The following is a 19,968-nucleotide window of genomic DNA, read 5'->3' as shown; positions in this document are numbered from 1 at the left end:
CAACAGCCCTCCGCTAACACTGTTGCGCCCCTAACCCCGCAGGCACCATTAGTGCCGCCACCTGCCCCGCCAGGGTCCGAGCCCCCACTTTCCAAGGCACATAAATCCTCCGCCCTTTGCCCGGTCGCCAGCGGAGACCCAGCGTGTCCAAACGCCTGTGCCCCCACTCCCACCGTGGGCAATTGAGGCTCTAGTTCCAGGAATTCCGTATCCAGAAGTGGGCACAGACCCTGGCCCAAAGCCATAAGCTGCAGGGTCCTGCTCCGCCCACCGCACGGTGGTGGATGGCCCTTACGCTGGGGCTTTCCTTCAGCTGGGAGCTGATCAAGCACTTACCCGGAATTGCCTCAAAACATCCCCCACAATAACCTGGGGATGATGTCCCTATTTTATGAGGAAGACTGGAGTAGCAGTCCACTCCGGATTACACAGACCACGTGTAGGGGAAGACAGAGCTGTGTCCAGCTCTCCTTCCGGTGAACAGAGACTCGGGGCCAGGGATCGGGGCAAGACTGGGGGGCAAGAGCAGCCATCACCTAGGCTCCAGATCCTCCAGACCCTCCAGACCCTCTCCCTTAACCTTCCTCAAGCCTCCCCCTCTTTCAGCAGCACTTTCTTTCCCTATGTGGGTCCCCCACATGGGGGGTCTCAGAGGCAGTGCCTCTGTACCCCAGAGGGCCCGCACTGCAGAGTGCTTTCCTTAGAGTGTTCTGAGGCCCTCTAGGACGGCTGGGGTCTGAGGGCGAAGCCCAAGCCAGCAGAGACCTGTGTGTTTGGATTACTGGAGGGCAGCCTGGTCAGCTTGAGGCTGGGGATGATGGGGTGGGCGAAGTGAAGCTGCCCCACTGATTCGTGAGGATTCAAAGTGTTTCTGTAGATGGGGGCCGCTGAAAAATATTCCATTCTCGTGGGGGCGGGGGACAGCCTCTGAGCCACCTCCCAGCGAAGCCCCACGCCCCCAAAGGGACCCTTGCCAGTCTGTCTCACCTCCTGCTCACATTTTACGGATAAACCCCTTGTGGCCCCAAGAAAGGCGGAGACAGTCTCCTCAGAAGCCAGAAGCCAGCCACCTCCCTCCTCTCCCCTCTGCTCCTGAACCGAAGAGCGGTTTAGTCCAGCGCCAGGAGGCAGGAGAGGGGCCATTGTTCCCCCCTCATCCCCCCAGTGTGAAGAGGAAGGACCGGGAGGTCCCCCGCGGAACCTTGGCCCCCATCTGCTTGGCGCCCTGAGCTCCCCGATCTCCCACCCTCTTCCCGCGGACTTCCCAGGATCTCTTCTCGGAAAGTCTGATTCTCCTGCAGGGCCCGGCCCGGGAGCACCCAGGACTCGACCCCAGGACTCCCGCCCATCAGCCTGTGACGAGGGGGTGGAGTGTGTGTGTCCGTGCGTGACCGTGCGTGACCGTGCCCACCTCTCCCAGCCGCAGCTGGGAGGCCTGACCCTGCGGGCCAGAGGTGGGGAGCTCAGGGTGCAGCCCCGCGGAGCCTCCTGCGTCCTGCCGCCGCCGAGCGAGGAGGCTGCCCTGGGCGGGAGCCGGACCTGTCCGTCCTGCCCAGGCCTCGGCCCCCTCCCGGGCTCACGGGGGCTCCGGTGAGGGCGCAGGGAGGGCCCGGGGCGCCCCGCAGCTGCACGGCCCGGTTCGCTCTGCCAAGGTTGGCCCGGCCCCGGCTCGCCCCGGCTCTGCTTCCCCGCATCCCTGCGTCTCCCGGGCTCTCAGCTCGGCTTCCCGCCCCCCTTCCCGGAGCCGCTGTCGGGGCTCCAGCTCCGCGCGGAACCGCGGCGTCAGCACATCCGGGCCCCGCTCACTGGGGTTCGAGTTTGTGTCTTAAATCGCGCGACTCCATTTCCCCCCAGTGGGCGGGGCGCTCGGCCCCGCGGCCCCCACCTCCACCCCCGAGACCCCGAGGCCGGCATTGATCCCGCGTCTGTGCGCAGCGCATTAGCCCTAATGGTTTCGCTGATGATTCAACTTCTTTTTCGTTAAAAGCCGCCCCCGATCCTCACCGTACCTCCGCCCGCTCCTCTCCGGGCCTTGCCGCCCCGGCGCGCCCGCAGCCCCGCTCTTTTGGGACCCGCGGGCGGGTCGCGACGCGGCTCCGGGGACCCGCGGGGCAGCAGCGCTGCGGGTGTAGAAGCCACTGGCGGAGCGCTCTCGGGGAGGAGGGCGAGGCTCGCTCGGGGGAGGGGCTGCGGCCGTGTGGGCCCCCCGTGGGGACCTGGGCTCCCCTGCGCGGAAAATGCAGAACCGGGACGGAGCCGTGCGAAGTCAGGCCGCCGATCCTCCAGGGCGGACGCGGCAGAAGCGCGGGCAATCCGGAAGCTGCTGGAGCCCGGCGGCCTCGCGGAAGGGGTGCTGGCGGCGCGGGGACCCGGGTCCCCGCGAGGAGGCCGCGGCCCGGGGACCCGCTCCAGGGCGGAGGCCGCGCGAGCGCAGAGCACCCCCGGGAAGCCGCGGGCAGCCGGGTCCGCCTCCGTCCCTGCGCCCGCTGCGCGGCCTCCTCCCGGGGAAGGGTCCCTTCGGGTTCGCAGGGAAACGCAATTCGTTGTAGAAAATTCAGGAAATACAAGAAAGAGAGAAAAAAAAATGAGGCACCACAAATCCGACTACCCGAATAACCAGAGTTTTCCCTAATTTGGTTTTTCCCCATTATTTATTTTTTTTAGAATGGGCAGTGCAGGGGCTTGACGCAAAAGTCCAACGTTTAACCACGTATTCGTGGGAGGACTCCCTCCGCTCCTTAAAACTGGAGATACACTTCCTTATCGAGAAAAGCGCACATCTTAGAGTACAATACGATGATTTTAACAAATGTACACACCCGTGTAGCCACCACCTGAATCCGTTTTTTTTTAAGAGAAGAAAATGTCCAATAAGTGTCTAGAGGATTTAAATTGAGAGATCCAGTGTACCTTTCCCCTCCTCCCCTCCCTCCTTCTTACTGTTACTCTTAAAAATTACCAACATCATGCAAGCACACGATTTAAAATGTCCTCTGCTTCCAAGAAAGGAATAAAAAGGTAGAGCCAGAAACGATTCCCGCCCCCCCCCCCCAGCCCGCATCAGCGGGGACATGGCTGTCCTCCTGGCCAGCAGCTCTGTCTGCTCCCACCTGCCCTTACTGTTACAGAGCCTGCTTATGCTGTCTCTTGATTTCCTTTTTTATGTTTCGTTTTGTTTTTCAAGGATTCCATCAAGCGCCTGGTCTGTCCGGAGGAGGGAAGTTCCCTTGCTCCCAAGTCCTGGTTACACCATCCATCACTCACTGTCCTTCGGTCCCCCTCCTCAAAATGCTGTCCTCTGGCACTGGGTGCTAAGCTGGGGACCCGAGTTCACAGGGCTGCCATCCCATAAACCTCCTTCCCGGCCAGGGGTGAGCTGGGATCGCATTCTCTGCCCCCCACCCCCCCACACACTAATTTCCCCACTTTGTTTTCTCTGTACCTGCCATTCATCTGTCCCCAAACCCCCTGCCAGAGTGCTGGGGGGAGTGGGGGGTGGGTGTAAACACTCACAGACCCTGTGCCCTCTGGTGGGGGGTGGGGAGGGTGGCGCCCGGGCTGGTGCTTCCAGCAAGACCCTCCTGGTTCCAGCTCTGCCTGGATACCACTGTCAGAGGCCACCGCTTCCTCCACAACCGGACTCATGCCGGCCTCCCACATTCTCTGAGCCCTTCCACCCCTCCAGGAGCCTTCCTCTGTGACTTCTGGGACTGCGTCCACATGGGTTCACACCCTGTGGGCAGGGAACGCCTCAGGTACAGACTCTGAATTTCAAAGGGTCCTGCAGGACTGTGGCCCCTGGCTGGGACTGAGGAGTTCCTGAGGGTAATCCTGGGGGTGAATTCTCTGGGATCCTGGGAAATCTCTTTTAAGGAGAGGACCGGGGGGGGGGGGGGGGGGGGGGGGACTCGGTGCCAGCTAAAGAAAACATTTTTTTTTATCTGCACTAGGACTCCTTCAACTGGGGGCTCGCTGTGCAGTTAGCCTGCCTGGACCCCCACCTCACCCTGCCCCCTGTCAGCTAAGTGACACCTTCCCCACACCCCAATAGCCCCCCCCCCGGGTCTTCCCATTGCTTGGTCTCTGTGGTCGCTGCTGTTTCTCATCTGACTCCTTTCTGAGGAGCTCTCCGGGGGCAGGAATCAGCTCTGCCATCCTTGTGAGCTGCTCAGAGGCGGCCCCTGATGGGTGCTTCATTATCAGTGGTCCCATAATTATTATAGTGAGTAAGACTGTGGTTTAATCCCACACCAACCACGTGCTGTGGACCAGGCCCTGCATAGCCAGTTACCTGGGGGGCTGAATCCAAGTCTGTGAAGCACATCTCAAAATACTGGTTCTTCAGGTAGCCATGAGCCCAAGGAGCCTGGCCAACCCATCTCTGCTGAATGTCTGAGCAAAGGGGTTTCCGCGTGGCCAGGAAAGCTGGGGTTGCGGCGTGACCACCCGCACGTCTACAGTGACTCCTGGTCCCGCACAGGTGTGTTCTCTGCAGAGTGAAGCCACCAGGAAAAAAAAAAAAAAAAGGAAATCCAGGGTTTCTCACCTGCTGGATTAGCATTGTTTGTCGAAATTGGTTTTTAGGTTTCTGTATTTGCAGATATATTTCAGGGGGTAAAATGCATTTCTTGTGGTGATTATATCTACAAGGAGAGTTTGCAGGTCGCTGGCTCATGCTGAAATCAGTTTTATTACCTTATATTCTAGATTTTTTACCTTGGTGGGAGAAGGAATATATCTTTTTCTTCACATTGTTCTTGGGTATCGTATTAGGGTTCTCCAGAGAAACAGAAGCGGTTATGTATATATATATATAGAAAGAGAGAGAGAGCCAGTCAGGGAGAGGGAAGACTTATTTCTAGAAAGTGGCTCACGTGCTCTGGGGGGGCCAGCAAGTCCCAAATCTGTTGGGCAGGCTGGCAGGCGGGCACTCGGGTGGGGTTTGTATGGGGCAATCTCCAGGAGAATTCCTTCTACTCCTGCAAAGCTCAGCCTTTGCATAGAAGGCCTTCCATGGTTGGGCAAAGCCCAGCCCCATTATGGGGGTCATCTGCTTTGGCTCAAGTCTACTGATTTAAATGTTAATGCCATCTAAAAAACCCCTTCCCGGGACATCTAGACCAGGCCGAGTTCAGGCAAACAACCAGCCGAGCTGACACATAACGTTAACCATCTCAGGTACTCAGGCCTGCATGTGGATTTGAACTTCTTCCCTCCACATGGAAAAACAAAAGGACATCCTGCCCTGGGGTTTCCACGGGCATTGTAGTTGTGGGACATGAATTCGAGGGGCCTCTGTGAGCCTCGGGCTCTCCCACCCACTCAGGGCTCCCCAGGTGCAGGCCCCATTTGGGCGCTGGCCCCCGGGGCCCGGGACAAACTCCGCCAAAGCTGGGTCAGCGCTGGAGAGGCGGTGGTCCGGGGTGGTGGGCTGTGGCTCCCACATTGTCCAGGTGGTGGCAGTGGAGGGGGCAGGAGGGACCAGAAGACTGGCTCGTAGCACACACCTGTGTTCATCTCTGGGACATTAAAGATGTAAATGCAAAACAAAAAAGCATGCAAAGAGTGAACAAACTCTTCATTTTTCCCCTGGTCCCAGGCAAGGGGAAGCACATGGGCTCTCCCTCCCCCTCTGCCTTCAGCAGGTGGGCCCTCTGAGCTTCTCCGGCCCCACACCTAGAGGCCACATTTCCCAGCTTCTCCTGACAGGAGGAGACTGGCCATGTGCAGCTCCAGATCTTTCTGGAAGTTGGCGGTCTTCAGTGTTCTTGTCTCCCCTTCCTGGCTGCCTGAGATGGGGCTGCGACGGTCAGGCGAGGACATGCCCCTTACAGCGGAGCGGAGCCCCAGACAGAGGGAGCTGGGTCTGGTCAGAGTCGCCCCACCCCTGCACCATTCACCAGCTTGTGTTTTCCCGAGAGAGATGAAAACCGTCTGTGTTATGGAAGCCACTGTGACTTGGTTTCTATTCAGGAAACTGAGTCAATATCCTTCCTAACACAAGAGGCCTTTCTAAGCTGGGCCCGTTAGCACCGGAGTCTGGAGACTGCTGACAGAGCCCAGACCCCAGCACTGTGAAATGAGTCTGGAGATGGGCAGCCCAGGGCTCGAGTGGTGCTCCACAAAGACACCAGAGACCCAAGGCCTCCCGCCATCCCCAAACATGGGTTCCGTCCTCCAGGTGGCAAGATGGCTGCTGAAGCTCCAGTCTTCATATCTCTGCTCCATTCGGGAAGAAGGAGAAGGGCAAGAGGCAAAGGGGCCTCCTCCCAGGTTTTAAGGCTGTCCCAGAGGCCTCTTTCCCTGATTTCTGCCTTCGTTTCTTTGGCCACCCCTGACTTCCGGAGACAGTTTTGTTCCGAAGGTGGAGTGGGGGTGGGTACTAGGAGGCACGCAGGAGGCCGGGCAGACAAGGTCATGAGCTGTGGCCACGAATCCGCAACAAGACCAGGGCTTTTCAGAGACCTTCAGCGGGAACCCATCTCCGCAGTTCTCCCCCGACCACCGCCCAGCCGGCAGCTCCGCCAAGGTCAGCTAGTGGGCGGGGGGGGGGTGCAGTCCCGCACACCCAGGCCTGAAGCCTGGAGTGTGCCAAGAGGGGTACAGCTTCCTGCAAGGCAGCGTGGTCCCGGGCAGGGAGCCTGGCTGTGGTCAGACAGACCAGGGGGCCCTGGCGCTCCGGCTCCAGCTGTGTGGCTTTGGGCAAGGCCCTTGACCTCTCTGAGCTGCCACATTCTCCCTTAGCTCTTGCTGCACAAGAGTGGCTGAGAGCATCCCAGGTGCAAGTGTGGTCTAAGCACCTCCCTATCACGTGGGGCCTAGTGGTGACAGGGCACGCACCGGAGGTGCACAGCCGGCCTGGTCCCTGCTGCTGGGGGACCAAGCACACGGAGCCAAGGCTGGGACGTGGGGCCTGGGCTTCAGGGGGTTTGGGCCTCTCAGACCCCTCCTCTGAAGCCATGCTCCTGGGATGTCTGCCCGGCGGAGGGAGCCCATCCATAACTTTCACTACAAGTTGCCACTCAATTGGCTTAACCCGAGGCCCACTACCCAAAATAACACGAGTGATGGTCCAAGGAAGACAAGGTCGATACTGGTTCTGTTCTTGCGGGCCACGGCCCCTCAGAGTCAGGAGGGACGGGGCCCCAGGGGCAGCTCCCACAGCAGGTACCATACGCTCAGTGCCTGGCGGCAGGGGGGACACCAGGCCCGAGAACCAGCTTTATGTAAAGACCCCATGTGGCTCCAAGACCTTCAGGGACACTGGCTTCCTGTCTGTGCCACCTTGAGACCAGGTAGGGGCTCGAGGGCCTGCCCAACTTGGGGTCAAACCCACTGGGCTAGCCTTGGGGACTCCGCGGAGGAATGTGTAGGGAGAATTATCAGCCCAGGACACCAGTGGCATCCACTTCGCTGAGAAACGGGGAGTGCTCCTCGGACGTAGGCAGTGGGGTTTAGCCTCTGTTTTTCAATGGAGAAATGGAGGCCCAGAGAAGCCCAGAGACTTACCCAAGGGCACACAGCAGCCACCAGCCGAGAAGGCAGTGGGTCTCGGGAGTCCTCTTGCCCATCGAGGGGGTTTACCCCGAGGCCCACAGAGCCCTCAGTGATCCATGCAAGGGCCTCAGGAGGTCTCTGAACCGCCTGGACTGCACAAGCCCGTGTGCGTGTGCCTGTGCTGGAGAGGGTCCCGGACTGTGTCAGACAGTCGCAAGACACCCCCAAAGGTTAAGAACAGTGATAGCCCCCGGGCGTGGGGTGCTCCCTGTGCCTCCCTCCCAGCTGTCCCGCAGGGCTCTTCACCAGCACAGGAGTCCCTCTGTCCGGCCTCTGCGTGCTGCTGAGGGTCCCCCATGCCTGGATCGGGAAGCAGGGGCCCCACGCTTCCGTCCTGCGGGCAATGGGTGCCCGAGGCCACTTCCCACTGACTGGCGGGAGATCCAGCAGGCTTGACGAGGATGCGTGTGAACTGGAGGCAGCCGGGGATGGACGTGCGGGGAGACACCCACTGACTTCTGGGGGTGGAGGGGACCCTGGGACATCCTCTGGGAAAGGAAGCCTGTCTTTTGTTCTGCCATCTGGACCCAGACCCAGACACTCTCCAGACTCTGCCTGTCCGGCCACATTGTGAGGGGGGCACCCAGGCTCGGGTCAGACACACGCGATCTGGGTTCCCCGCGCAGTGAGGCTGTCCCCTTGGCAGGTGGCTGAGCTGTTGTTGTGTTTGCAAATGGAAAGGTCACCCAGACTTCCAGAGGTCCACAGAGTGCCTTTTGCACGTAGGATCCAGAGATGGGCTTGAGGGGTCCCAGATTTGCTGAGGAGGCGGATGAGCCCAGAGGCTGCAGCCCCTTCACGGGGCACGATGCACCTTCCTGAGGCGTCCACTGTGTGCAGGTGCTGTGCTGGGCACCAGGGCTCCCGAAGACCGTGGCGCCTCAGTCCCTGGTCTGGGAACCTCAGTCTAGCAGGGGAGGCTCGGACGAAGGGACACAGATAACGGAACAAGGCTGTTGAGCATGGCGACGGGCTTAGACGCTGGGTAAGAGGTAGCACCAACACTGAGGGTGAGTGGGAATTACTCAGGCTGGGGGCAGTGGCTGCGGGAATGTTCCAGACAGAGGGCAGGGTTTGACCAAAGGTGCAGAGTGACCAGGGGTGCGGTGGAGGTGGCTGAGGGTGAGTTCGGGGTGCTGTTGGGTGTTGCTGGAGATTGCGGGTCCTGGAATGCAGGGGACTGGCTGGAGGGTAGGGGCCAGGCCTGCAGGAAAGCACAGCTTTGACCCCTGGCCAGGAACCTGGACTTCCTCCTGAGGGCCACAGTCTGGGGAGGGGGCAGCGCAGCGTTTTAATCGCTCCAGCCTCAGAGGGGCCGTGCTGGATGTCAGCTGGGCCAGCTGGATGCAGAACCAAGGCCAGGAAGTAGAAATGCTTCCAAAGTTGGGAAGGTGTCGAAGGGCAGAGCGGAGCACCCCAGAGGAGGTGTCCGGGACTCCCCATGTCATGTGGGGGCTCCCGCGGGCAGAAAGCAGGTACGGACTCAGAAGTGAAGTCCCGGGGCCCAGTCCTTGGGGTTGCATATTCAGCTGATTTGGGGGCTTTCTCTGAAACCCCTCCTGCCTCCTGACAACAGCAGCAGGTGCCCTCAGTGACTGTATCCCTCCTCAGACGGGGTGGGCAACTCTGCCAGCACCCAGCCAGCACCCAGTCTGTACTCATTCACGCACACAGTCATTCAACAAACTCTTACTATACACCCATTTGGTGCCAGACCCACTAGGGGGGAATCTTCCAAGTGTTGGCTTTGGAATGTGGGGGGCCTGGAGCCGTGGAGCCGTGGGCCAAGGAGGCCCAGAGAGACCAGAGCCCCAAGATTTGGGCTATGCCTTTTATCATGCACCTGTGTGTGTCCCCCTCATTGGGCCCAAGTGACAGAACGCAAGGGCTGAGGACCCCCGTCGGGTGCATGGAGCTGCGGGCAGGGTTAGGTGAGAAGTCGCAGACCACACAAAGTGACTATAGCTGGGTCCGCACTGACACAGCCTCCGGGGAAGGGACTGTTTACCCTCACGTCCTGTGTAGAAGTCCTCCCTTTCACCTTGTCCCAGCCCGCAAGGGAAAGAGGTGTGGGGGGGGCTGGAGAGTGGGACAAAACCATCGGGGGGGAGGGGCTGAGACAGAAATGGGCCTGGGGAGAGCTGAGCTGAGGGCTCCTGGAGGACCAGGGCTCATAGCTGCTGTGCCAGTGTCCTGGGGTGGCCGGAACAGAGCATCCCGCACCAGGGCTGATGACAGCCGAATACAGCTGAAGTGTATTCGTGCAGGCTGGAGGCCGGAAGGCCAAAATCAAGGTAAGGGCAGGGCTCCAAAAGGCCTCAAAAGGCTCCTGGTTGTCGGGGGGGGGGGGGGTCCTTCCTTCCCTCTGCCAGCTTCTGGCATTTGCAGAATCCTTGGCTTGAATCACGTGGCCATCCTCCCATGTCTCCACATCCTTCTGTGCGTGTGTGTCTCTGGCCCGGATTTCCCCTTCTCATAAGGACACAGTCTTACTGGATCAAAGCTCACCCTAAGAACCTCATTTTACCTGATCACCTCTGTAAAGACCCTCTTTCCAAATAAGGTCACATTCTCACGTCCTGGGAGTTTGGACTCCCGTGTAGGAATTGGGGGGACGCAGTACAGCCCACAACAGCCCCCAGTGTGCTCATGGATGTGTCAGCCCTATGGCTCCAGCACAGTGATGCTTATCCCCATATCACAGGCGGGAAAATAGAGGTTCGATGTGCTGGGGAAAGCCCTAATGCTGTGTCCTGGCTGCCTTATCAGTGGCTTGGGGGTAATCTGACTGGGGTCAGATGTCACACTTGTGGGTGTCTTGCTTGCTTGGTTCTGTAGCCTGCAGACCTGAGTCCCTGTGGGGCAGATCTGAAATGCAGGGGGCATGGGGGCCTGGTCTAGGTTTGTCACAGAGCTCTTGGCCCCTCCAAGCATGTCTGGAGCAAGTGCCAAGTTTTGGACCCAGCTACATCTACACCGTGCTGTGTGACCCCAGGAAACTTACTTGCCCTCTCTGGGCCTGGACCTCCTCATTTGTAAAGCAAGGAAGTTGAATTAGGCCATTCCAAGGACTCACCCCCGGGGAATCAAAAACAATCATAAAATTTCCGCCAACTTTTTATTTCCATTTTATCGAAATATCATAGGCTTTAAGGCAATGCTGTCCGGTAGAAAACGCGATGAGAGCCGCATATGGGATTCAAATTTCCCAGTAGCTACATTAAAGAAGGAAAAGGAAACAGGTACAAATAATTCAATAATAACTTAATCCAGTGAGTCCAAGATTATTATCGTTTCCGCATTTGATCGATACAAACACACGGGACGTCTTACATTTTTGGTACTGTCTTTGAAATGCAGTGTCTCTTGCACTCCTGCCTCAGTTGGGATGTTTTCACGGGAAACACTTGGTCTGTGTTTGTGGATCACCGACCGTACCCTTGACAGAGCAGGTTCCCGGGCCCGGACTGTTCTAAACACACGGATGGCCGTACCGATGGCTCACTAACGTGTAGTCTTTGAGTTGAGTATCAGTTTGTAGATTTAAAATTCAGTTCCTCAGTTGTGCGGGGAGCTATGTCCGCTGTGTCAAGGCGGCTGGGCTTGGGGTGGGGGGCGGGGAGTCCCGGCTGCCCTCCTGGGACCTTGCTGTAAATCCTGGATTATAGACAGGGGCCTCTGATTCCTAGGTTGGATATGAGTCATCTGTATACGGTATGTAACAAGGAACGGGTAGAGCTGGGCAGGCCCCACAGTCCCTGTTCAAATTCAGGTGCTTCCAGCTCCTTGGTAGCCTCAATTTCCACTTTTGCAACCCGGGAGCCCTCCTCCTGACCAGCGCTGTCTTGCATTTGGCACCTGTGGCTGGTGCTCCTTTGGTCCCGCCCTGGCTCTCGAATTCGGAGCTGGGCGGGCGGTTCCAGTCTGCTGGCGGCATTCTGTTGGAGGGTGGATACAGGATACAGATGTGGCTTCACCTGGACAGCATTTCCGAAACCATATTTCCAGAGGCCTCTGGTTCATCATGACATAAATGGGTGATTCTCAAGTCATAGATCCTGTGGTCAGATATTCCCAGAGACACTGGGTCCAACGAAACTCAAAGCTCTTTTTTTTTTTTTAAGTAAACTCTACACCCAGCGTGTGGCTTGAACTCACAACCCCGAGATCAAGAGTAGTACATTCCACCGGCTGAGCCAGCCAGGCACCCCACAGCGTTTTCTTTCATTGCAGAACTTCTCAGAGCCTTTAATGGGGCCATTGCATTGTGATGAGATAGGGCAGGGAATCCCCATTTTGCTGGCACATTGAGAGCCCTGGGTCTGGTATTTTGGAGGTAGGGCCTAAGTCACACCATCCTGTGGCCCCCACGTCACTTTTGCACATAGCAGACCCCTGGTTGTACCCAGCCACTGGGCAGTGACCACTGCTCAGACCATGAGCTGAAGAGAAGAGCTGAAACCATGGTACGCTGAAACTCAGAGGTGCTTCCAATCAGAAGATCAGGGAGGACTGTTTGTAGGAGGTGACATCTGAACTAAGTCTGAAGGGTGAGCCTACAAGTAACAGGGGAACGGGTGCGGAAGGGATTTCTGGCCCCTGCAAGGGGACATCAAAGACTCAGAGGGAGCTCTGTGCATGGTCTGATGCCCGACGTGGGGCGTGGTGCGTGGACAGGGCAGTGTGAGAAGATGCATGGTACCTCAGTCCACACTTCACCCTGTGTGGATCAGTGCTGCCCAGAGGGGATCCCAGCACCCCTGCACTGCAGTTCATGAAACCCAGCTCCCAGCCCAGACCTCCTGCCTTAGTCCTAGGGTGGGAACCTGTGTGTTGATGAACCCCCGGGGGGCTCCGAGGCCCCTGCCATTTGAGAACCACTTCTGTGAGCCAGGCTCCAGTGCTGAGCCCCTGGTGCAGGTCAGTGGAGGATTGAAGGTCAGCTAACACCCCGTGTGGCCACAACCAGTGCCTGTAGTATCTGATCCCCCCGAAGGCCCAGAGAGGCTGGACCTCTCAGGTGTGGTCAGGGCAAGCAGGTGACTGGTCCGGGCCGGTGCAGAGTGGACAGAAGCAAGCAGCAAAAGTCCCTGGACCGTGCACTAGTCTCTTTCCTCTCGTTGGAGGTGAGGAAGCTGCAAGTATGGGATGTTGCAGCCACGACGTGGTGGAGCCTCCATCAGCCCGGCTCCCAGGGTGACTGTGTTGAGTGCATCCCTACAGGAGAAGTGCGCCGTGAGCCAGAAATAAACCTCCATTGTGTTGACCCACCTGAGATTTTGTTTGTTATCCCATGTAACTTAGCCTGTTTTGATGAATACACATCAATCCATTCAAATGCGGAGAGCCTGCTCCAGTGAGTACATTTAAAAATGTGTGTGAGGGGCGCCTGCGTGGCTCAGTCTTCAAGCTTCTGCCTTCGGCTCAGGTCTTGATCCCAGGGTCCTGGGATCGAGCCCCGCGTCGGGCTCCCAGCTCAGCGGGGAGCCTGCTTCTCTCTCTCCCTGTCTCTCTCTCTGTCTAATAAAGATATAAAATCTTTAAAAAAATAAAATAAAAATGTGTGTGAACACTCATTCTGAGCAATTAAAAAAAGGCTCCCATTCCCCTCCCTCCGTTCCTCTCTCTCCTTTCCTCTCTCCCTTCCTCCAGAGTGGCAGCTAGCCTATAGAGCACCCTTGTGAAAATTACTAAAAGGTTTGCTCTCTGGACAGATGCAGTTCTGGGCTGCTCGGCTTGGTGAGCAGTGAGCAGAGATTAAGCTGGATTTTAGCTTTGGCCGGCTCCCTTGGCCAGGCACTTTTGAGCAATGCACAACCTGTGCAACAGTACAGGGATGCTCAACCATTCATCTATCCCTTAACTGAGTGCTGACTGAGCATCAGGCCTTGGGCTGGGCTCCGAAGATGCAGAGAGAGTAGGATGCTATGTATGTCCTCAAGGAGCTCACACTGGATGAAGTCAACCGAGTGTAGAATGACTCTTGTGTGGGCAGTGAAGGGAGGCTCTGACCAGAAGGGGCACGGGTGCTGTGGGGGCAGTGAGGAAAGCTCTTGACGGCGGGGGTGGGGTGGGGCAGATGACATGGGAGAAGCATAGGTTTGATGAGGTGAGAGGGAAAGGAAGGCTGCTCTGTTTTGGATGTGGGTGGGACCCCTGGAGGATAGATGGAAGGGGTGACATGGGGCTGGGGGGAGAAGAACCTAGAACTTTCTGAATGCTTTTCTCATGCAAAGCATGAGAAATCCATGCTAAGCAGGATTTGCTGCTGCCTGGGGAATGGTCCTTAGGATTCTGGTTGGGGCCACAGAAGGACATTCCTCCGCACTTCCCTCCCCGTCTGCTCTGCCCATCCGTCCGTCCCGGGGAATCAGAACTCTGGAAGGAAACGCTGCCTCAAATGCCCGTTGCAGGACCCTTGGGCAGCGGGGAGCGAGCCAGCCTGGGGTTCAAGGGTAAGGAGGCCCTTCAGCAGCACAGAATCCCGTTGACCCCTCATTTCCCATTTGGGACTATCTCCTGGGGGATTCCTTCTTAAAATAACAGCTTTATTGAGGTACGATTCACATATCCTAAAACCCTTCCATTTTAAAGAGTACAATTCAGTGGTTTTTACTGTTTTCAGACTTAATGCAGCTCTCACCGCTGTCTAATCTTAGAGCACGTTCATCATCCCTGATAGAGACCCTGCACTCATCAGCAGCCCTCTCCACCACCCTGGAAGCCGCTAATCTGTGTCTGTCTCTATGGGTTTGCAAATTCTGGACATTTCCTGTCGACGGAATCATGGGATTCTGTCGTTTCGTGTCTGGGTTCTCTCATTCAGCTTGAGCTCAGGGTTCATCCGCCTACGGCGAAGCGTGTGTCAGTAGGTCATTCCTTTTTATGGCCAAATAATAGTTTGTCATACAGGTAGGTGCACCATGGTGCTTGTCCATTCACCATTTGTGGACGTAAGGGTTGTTTCCACTTTTTGGCTATTGTGAATCATGCTGCTATGAACCCTCATGTACAAGCTTTTGTGTGGACTGATGTTTTAGTTCTCTTCGGTAGGTACCCTGGGCGTTGGATTGCTGTGTCATATGGCAATTCCCTGCCTTTGAGGAACTGTCTGACTGTTTTCCAAAATAGTTGCACCATTTTACTTAAAACAGGGTGTGAGGGTTCTTGTTCCTCCATATCCTCAACAACACTTGTTACTATTTGCCTTATTGGTTTTAGTAATCTCTACCCCCATCATGGGGCTCGAACTCATGACCCTGAGATCAAGAGTTGCACGATCCACGGACTGAGGCTTCCCGCGCCCCCATGATTTGTCTTTTTCATTCTTATTACCTAGTGGGTATGAAATGGTATCTTGTGGTTTTGACTTGCGTCTCCCTGATGACTAATGATGTTGAGCATCTTTTCATGTGTTTGTCAGCCATTCGTGTGTCTTCTTTGGAAAAATGTCTATTTAAATCCTTTGACTATGTTTTAATTGGGTTATTTGTCTTTTTATTCTCGAATTATAAGAGTTCCTTATATGTTCTGGATACAGGTCTCTTGGCATACACGTATTTTGAAAATATTTTCTCCCATTCTTTGTGCTGTTTTTGTAATTTGATGAGGGAGTCCTTTGAGGCAAAAGCTTTAAATTTTGTTGAACTTATTGGGGAGATTCTTATATCTAAGCTAATAAAGTATAATGGCAACTACTATAGGCGACAGTAATGTATGTATTGATTCACTGAAGCCTCACACCAGCCCACGAGGTCAGGACTGTTCTTGTCTCCAGGTTACAGTTGGGGAAATAGAGGCACAGCGAGAACAAGAAAGAGGTTCAAAGTCACACGGCTAGTACACGCAGAGGCAGGATTTAAACCCGGCAGCCGGGTCTAGAGCAGAGGCTTTTAACCACTGCACGGTGGGCGCTCTGCGCTCTAGCCTTTACCATGGGGGTGAGAGAGGTCATCATCATCATCATGCTCACTATCATCATCATCCTCACCATCCCTATCTTCATCTCCCTCATCATCATCACCCCATCTCCACCATCATCCTCAACCCTCATCACTGCCTCCTTCAGCACCATCACCATTATCATCATCACCATCACCATCATAATCATCACATCACCATCATTACCATCACTACCATCATCACCACCACCACCATCATCATCATCACCACCACCACCACCATCATCACCATCACTACCATCACTGTTATAATCATCACCATCATCACCATCATCATCACCACCATCACCATTATAATCATCACCATCATCATCACCATCATCATCACCATCACCACCATCACCGTTATAATCATCACCATCATCACCATCATCATCATCACCATCACCATCACCATCATCACCACCATCGTCACCACCACACCATCATCATTCGTCACCACCACCACCATCACCACCACCACCATCACCACCATCATCACCATCACCACCATCACCATCACCATCACCACCATCATCACCACCATCACCATCACGACCACCATCACCATCACCGCCATCACCATCATCATCATTGTTATCATTGTCATGGCCCCTGGACAATCTACTGAACTCCTCACTTGGAGCCAGGATTGGAGCCTCATTCATTAATCTCTACTGTGTGCAAGTGTCCTGAGGCTGGGAGAGGTGTGGTCACTTTGTGTACCCATAGCACCCCTAGAACCTTGTCTCTGGCTGGATTCTGACCGTTGCTCTGAGTCCAGTCCTCTCACCTGTCGTGTAGAGGTGAACAGAAGACCAGGTGTCAGAGCAAAGGTGGTGGGGTGACTGGAGTCAAGTCCTGGCCAAAGCTGAGAGCTGGCTGAATGGTCCTCAGACTGTGGCCCCTAGGAAGAGATGCCGGGAGAGAGAGGGAAGTTGGCAGCTGGGCTCCCAGGCGTGAAGCCATCCTGGATGAGGGCAAGGGCTGGGGAGGACCGTGGCCGGCCCTATCAATTAGTGCAATTAGGCGTCAGGGTGGAGGCCCTGTTGCTAATTGCCTGGTGGCCAGTGGAGGTGCTCAGTGATGGATTAGAAGGCTGCTACAGCCACTACCGGGGTGGCCTTCACCTCCCAGGGTCAAGGCCAAGTTCTCCAAGGATGCCTCTTCTCCCCAGGGCTGCCCAGTATCCGTAGCTGTGTGCTGCCCCTCCCCCTCGCCCCTGCCCACTCCCCGAGACTGAGAAATCTGGCTCTCGGCCCGCCTGGCCACGGCCCAGGGCAGGCAAAGGTCATGGTCACAAATGGCCTGAGATCCCTCAGCTGGGACCTGGGGAGATTTTCCCCCTGCCAAGACCCCTCTGCTCACCAGTGGGCTGAGCTCTGAGTATTTAAGGCTCGTCTCTCTAGGAAGCAGTAGGTCAGGCAGGATCCTCAGTAAAGACGTCCCTTCCCTGCACCTCTGTAGATGGAGGATTACCTGTTCACCTTGCACCTCTGCCAGGGAAAAGAGGGATTGTGTCCCGAGAGCTCCTTGAGCACGACCTGCTGCTCATAGTAGCTCGGCCGTTGGTGGGATCTGACCCACAGCTCCAGCTCACCCGCCGTGTCCTTGTGTCTTTGTCTGGACTTCACTCACCTAGCTGGCTCCCAGGGGAAGGCAGAGTGGGCTGGCATCTAGGGCTGGAAGCTGGGCCAGGCGTCGGACCTTCTCCTGAGGGCACAGAAGGGTTTGTGCTATGTAATAGTCCAGGTGGGGGCTGTGAAGAGGGGCTTGGATGGGAGGGGGAGAAGCCAGGTGGGAGGGGGCGTCCCAAGCCTGGCCTGGGGTTTGGGGACAGATGGGAAGAAGAGAGGTGTCTATATCTGAGGTGGGAGTACGGTTAGGCCCTGGGATTGGCTTGAAGGAGGGGAGCTTCCTCACTGACCCTCAAGTTAGAGCCACAGGACCCCTCCTCCAGGAAGCCTCCCAGCTCTGCCGTTGCTTGTCTCTGGGGCCTCATCACCTCACCTTCCCTGTCCCTGTCCCTGTCCCAGAGAGTCCAGTGGCCTATGTCACTGACCCTCCCCCCGGCACCAAGGGTATCAGGCCTCCCTCCCCCTCCCCTGGGCCCCAAGCAAGGCCAGACTCCTCCGTGCATGTCTCCTTGGGCACAGTGTGGCTCCCCGTGCAAACCTGGCCTGAGCAGAGCAGAGTGGGGCTGGTCGGTGTTCTAGTGTGCACACAGCTCAGCCTCAACCACCACTGGCCTCCTCATGCAGCAGCTCTGTGGCAGCTAATGCTGAGAATTTTAAAAAGTTTAATTAATAGAATTTACTTTCAAAGCAGTTTTATGTTTACAGGAAAACTGAGCAGAAAGTACAGAGAGCTCCCCTATGACTCTGCTCCCAGTCTTCCATAGTTTCTGGGATTGTCAACACCCTGCATTGGTGTGATACATTGATGAGCGGATGTTGATACATTGTTATTAACTAAGCTCCTTGTGTACATGCGGGGTCACACTCTGTGTCGCGCACGCATTCCGTGGGTTTGGACAAATGCGTCACGACAGGAGTCCACCCTCATGGTATCACAGAGTAGCTTCGCTGCCCTAAACACCCTGGTGCTCCACCTGTTCCTCCCTCCCCGACCCCAGCCCCCTGGCACCCACTGATCTCCTGGCTGTCCCCATTGTTCTGCCTTCTCCAGAATGTGCTGTAGAGGGACTCCCACAGCCTTTTCCGCCGCCTGGCTCCTTCCCCTTAGTCATGTACATCCAAGTTCCTCCAGGTCTCTTCACGGCTCGAGAGCTCGTTTCTGGTCAGTGCCGAATAATATTCCACCGTCTGGAGGGACCGCAGTTTATTTATCCATCACCTGCTAAGGACGTATTAGTTACTTCTGAGTTTGGGGAGTTATGAATAAAGATGCTGTTAACACCTGTGCTCAGGTTTTTGTGTGGATGTGAGTTTTCAGCTCCTGCGGGTAAATGCCAAGCAGCTTCATCGCTGCCTCAGATGGTAAATGGTCAGTTTTGGAAGAAACTGACAAACCGTCTTCTGCGATCCCACCACCGCGGACGGGCGCTCCCGAGGCTCCGCATCCTCTCCAGCCTGTGCTGGTGTCGGGGTCCCGGGTTTGGCCGCGCTCACAGGTGTGCCTCGTTTGAATTTGCATTTCCCCGTGACTGTGAATTTGAGCACCTTTCATAGGCTTATTTGCCACCTGTGTACCTTCTCTGGCGAGCTGTCTGCTTGGGTCTTTGGCCCATTTTCCGATTGGGCTGATAGTTTTCTGACGTTGACTTTTAAAGAATTCTTTGTATTCATTCTCTTAACGAGGTCTCTTGCGGAGAGAAGTTTGTGATTTTCATGTGGTCCGGTTTACCAGTTTCTTCTTTCACAGACAGAGCCTTTGATGCGCCAAAGTCGTTCTGCCCTGCGTTCCCTTCTAGGCGTTGTGGAGTTCTGATAGGATCCATTTCCAGTGCAATTTCATGAAAGTGTAAGGTCTGTGTCTTGATTCGGTTTCTGCAGGCGGAACGTCCACGCACAGGATTTGAGCAACCATGTCCTCCTGTCGGCTCCTTGGTGCAGCCTCTGCCAGAGCCCCTACGGAGCCAACTCAGGGTCCCGGTTCTGACCTGTGTTGACCTCACCGGGCAGGCGCTGCTCTGCGCACCCTGCCACACACAGCCAGAGTCCCTGGGAGGGGGTGCCGAGGCCAGAGAGGCCAGGTGGCTTGTCCCCAGTGGGCCCAGGTCAGACCCTGGGCCTCTCATTCTTGGTCAGGGCCCTGGAACCTCTCTCCAGACCTGGGTGGCCAGTGTTTGTGCCTCAGTGGGGGAAAGACTCGAGAACCCCTGGGCTGTGCCGAGGTCGGGCAGGACCCCTGCAGAGAGCGGGAGTGAGAGAGCTCTTGGGGGGGGGGGGTCTCGGTGGAGCAGTCAGGGAGGGCTCCCTGGAGGAGGTGAGACTTCAGCTCTGCCTTGGATTTGGAGCAAGGCTGCAACTAGTCCAGAGGATGGGAGGCAGGATGAGCCGTGTGGGGTCGACCTCAGCATCCTCCAGGCCCCTCACCCTCCCGCCACTGCCCCCGTCCTGCCAATTCCAGTGCCGACACCATCCTGCCACCTGTGTCCTCTCCCTGCAGTGGCCTCTGGTCCCTGCCTTCATCCTCTCCACCCTCCCTGGTGACTGCTGTCCTGGGACAGCACTTTGAGAAGCCAGACAGTAGCACCCAGTCCTGGGCTCTGGACTCTGCACATTCTGAAACGTTGCTTTCAAGGAAAGCTCTGACGTCTCTTTCTGGCTTCAGAATGAACTGGCTGTGTGACTTTGGGAAAGTCATTGCCCCTCTCTGGTTGGCAGTTTCTTTGATGGGACCATGGAGAGGCTTTGTTCAGTAAGAATTCTGCAGTCTGAAAGAGTTGTGACAGCTTCTGGTTCCTGAGCACCCTCATCCCACCAAACAATATTCACCACGCCTGCAG

The sequence above is a fragment of the Eumetopias jubatus genome, unplaced genomic scaffold (assembly GCF_037043125.1).
Source record: "Eumetopias jubatus isolate StellerSeaLion01/CBP00866 unplaced genomic scaffold, mEumJub1_p1.0 scaffold_2, whole genome shotgun sequence".
Taxonomy (NCBI): Eukaryota; Metazoa; Chordata; class Mammalia; order Carnivora; family Otariidae; genus Eumetopias; species Eumetopias jubatus.
The sequence above is the reverse complement of the archived record's forward strand: the minus strand, read 5'-3'. Positions refer to the sequence as shown.